General features: G+C 36.5%; 1 long non-coding RNA gene across 1 annotated transcript; it reads right to left on the reverse strand.

Moving 5' to 3' along the window:
- Positions 1-629: 629 nt before the first annotated feature.
- Positions 630-3,187, reverse strand: LOC107760825 (uncharacterized). Its single transcript, XR_001642470.2, has 2 exons — positions 2,553-3,187; positions 630-992 (listed from the first exon to the last, which is right to left on the reverse strand). It is a non-coding gene; the product is annotated as an uncharacterized LOC107760825 (long non-coding RNA).
- Between the last annotated feature and the right edge of the window lie 319 nt (positions 3,188-3,506).

Here is a 3,506-nt window from a genome sequence, read left to right on the forward strand (position 1 = left end):
AAGTTTGAGATCAAATATAAAAAGGTCCAAAATGTATGCAATCTATTTGTGTGAAGGTGACTGTAATTTGATAAGGAAATTAAAACAAAGGAGACTAGATGCACATGTTGTTGCAAGCTACTGTAATAGAAATTTTTTTTACTCAAGAACAACCAAGACATTATGAATCATTTAATGCTACATCTGACTAACTCGTAAACATGATGCCTACTGTTCCAATGGTACTTTAATTATTCAGGATCGTCCTTAAACTGTTGAAACTCACCATTGAATACCATAACAGCGAGACACTGATTTAGAATAAGTAGCTCTTCTCATAGCTCTTGGAATTATTTTGAAAAAAATCAAAAAAAGAGTTATTACATAGAAGGGCTTCTTGTACCTAGCTTAATTAACTTAGACACTTTGACATTGTATGATCTTTAACACCAATTACCAAGTTAACAACCACAAAGATGCATTTTCTTACGAACACAATACTGACGCAACTATTCTCATACAAACCAAGTTGGTAAGATGTTAAAACATTCCACAAGAATAGAGCAACAAATAGCTAGTTCGGCATTTATCGAAACAGAGTGAAGACTACTATTTAAAAACAAATCAATATCCAATAGGTAAGAAAGAAATAGACCTGGAAAACTGAATTATTCAATTAATTCAAATGTCCAGCAATTCTACGGATTGAAACAAACCACAACTAATGCTTATGCATTTCGTAACACAGTCCAAACGGCCTTCTCAAAATCAGTCCTAATCCGTCCCCTTTTAAAATTTTAAAAGCTAACTAACACCAGAAATCGTTACAATAAACACAAACACACACTTAATAGTTCAAACAAATAAACTTAGGCCTAACAGTTCATTAATTAAAAAACTTACAAAACTATAACGAAAGCATTGAAAACACTAGGAATTCCAACAAAAATATGCTTCCACTTCATTTCATTTCAGCTGTAGATCTACACGGTATCGAGTTTCAGAACGTGTACCTGATATTTAGAACACAAAAACAAAGAAGAAATGGAGGTCAGCTGAAGCAGTAATGAACAGTCCCAAGCTAAGCAGTTAGGTCAATTTCAAATCCAAAAAAATCACAGCCAAACCCAGGAATGACCAGCAACAAATTAAACACCAAAAGCCAATGAAACCAGATGTAATCAGACCAAAATGTACTCGAAATCAACCAGAATTCCCTGAACTAGAACCAAATGAAATCTAAAAAAGTACTCAAATCATTTTAAACCTCTGTTGAACTGAGAACTCAACCTACTGCTGAAAACCAAACTCAAAATCTAAGAAATTTCCAATGGAACAGTAGTCATTTCAGAAAAATGTTCAAGCCCTTTCTAGACTCAATGTTCTATTCCTAAGCTCCCACTCTCTCTCCTTTCTAAATTCTCACTTCTCAATATTTCAGAATATATCCCTCTTAATTCTCTCTTCTTCTTAACTCTCTCTTGGTTTTTATGTGTATTCTTATGTGTATCTCTCTATTTTCAGAATATTCAAAGCTTAAGACTTTTTCTCTCTTCCTTTCTCTCTATGTCTTTTTTCAATATTTCAGAATCTCATCTTACTCTTCATTCTCCTCTTCTTATTCTGTGTGTGTGTCTATTTAAAGACTAGAACCAATCCCTTTTTTATTCAAACCTTTTACTTTTCAGCCTCATTTTCTTTCTTTATACTTGTATTCTTTTAGCTTTTTGTCCCCCCATGTTCTATTTCTGATTTCCAGCTTAAAAGTGCTAAGCCAATGTATCATTCCACTAGCAATTGACCTTTTCATTTTTTAAGGTATCATCCCATGTTATCTTTGCTTTCCAACTCTTAAAAGCATTAAGCCAAAAGTCCCTTTTTATTTTAAAATCCTTCCACCTAACTTAATGAGTTCTTTTTAACCCTACCATGTGCTAGCATCTTCTTAAGTAGGTGGGATACACCAATTCTTAGGCTATCCTTTAAAGTCTTTCTAATTACTTTCAACCACAGTTGGGATTTGAATCCTTTTAGACAACTAAATCTCCTAAACTTAGTTCAACACCTTCTACACTCATCTTCTCAACAAAAATGCAGATTTGAAAACAAAATTCACTCAGAACCAGAAGTTATTCTAGTTAAAGAAGAAATCCGAAGCTAACCTGAGGGCCAAATTATTGATGTCAACTTAACTTATGAATCAGCCGCACACAATGAGCAATCCCAACTCAACAATCTCAACGTTTTGACTCAATGACTGGTTACTCATTCCTTCTCAAAATAGCAAATTCTTAAACTAAAAGTAAGAGAAAAATGGATCTCCCACGACACACATTCAAATTTATTCAATTTCAACCCAGTTCTTAGCTCCTGGCATTTGACCGGTTTTCATTTTATTTTTAACAATAATAACAGTATATAAGGAACTAGTTCAGACCAAAGAAATCAGATTCGGAGAATCAAACAACTACATATTATCTCAAAAATGCACCATAACAATTATGTCACCACATGAACACATGTAAAACTAGATTTATTACGACCCATTATATACATAGAAATAAGAAATGAACCTGAGCTTAGTTGATTTGCAGCTCCAAATTCAGATAGGGATGTGACCAGGACCAACAGAACTTCGATTTTGGAACTTGCCGGGAATCGAAGAACCTCGGACGGAGACCGACTGCTACCTCGAACCTTCGCCAAAATAAAACTTGAACGTTGATCTCCAAACTTGAACGAAGCAGGGGCAGATTCACAAACGAGATTCAAAGCTGGACACGTTGGTGGCTGCTGATGGTGTGTTTGGGTTTTCGGCTGGAAATCATTTTTCCGGCGAGCTGCTGGAGGAGGAAGATGAAGAGAGTAGCAGCTGATGTTCAAGGTTTTGACTAGTTTTGGCTAACGGGAAGAAGCATGAGCAACGATGGCCATGGTTTTCGCCAATTCTCGGTCCAACGACGACTGTGTGTGTGTGGTCGTTTGGAGGTGAACAACGGCGCTAGGTCACAGGGGTGGTCGTTTGGTGGTGGTCCAGAGGCTGGCCGGCGGCTTAGGGGTCTAGGGTTTTGTGTTGTATTGAAGAAGATGATGATCTGAGGGGGTGGGTCTTGAAGGAGATGAAGCCGAGGGGGGTGGGGTTGTCTGGTTCGTCGAAGAAGACGAAAAGGGAGGGGTGGCGGCTAGCTCTAGGGTTTGGTTGGGGTTGAGAAAATGAGGGAATTTGAGAGGGGTTGAGTATATTAAAATGGGGGTTTGGTGACGGACCGGGTTGAGGGAAGGGTTTGGGCCGATTTTGGTGGGTTATGGGTGGGTTTCACTTGGGCCTGTGATTTTTGGCCCAAATTCGATATTCATCTCTTCCTTTTCAATTTCTTTTCAATTTCTTTTCTTTTTTTTCAAAACTAAAACTAAAATCCTAATTCAAATTATAAAACCAAATTAACCTATCAAAAATACTAATTAACTCTAAATAATAATTATTACACATAAATATCAAATTAAAAGAAAATCACACAATTTGACAT

The sequence above is a fragment of the Nicotiana tabacum genome, chromosome 18, assembly GCF_000715075.1.
Source record: "Nicotiana tabacum cultivar K326 chromosome 18, ASM71507v2, whole genome shotgun sequence".
NCBI classification, from domain to species: domain Eukaryota; kingdom Viridiplantae; phylum Streptophyta; class Magnoliopsida; order Solanales; family Solanaceae; genus Nicotiana; species Nicotiana tabacum.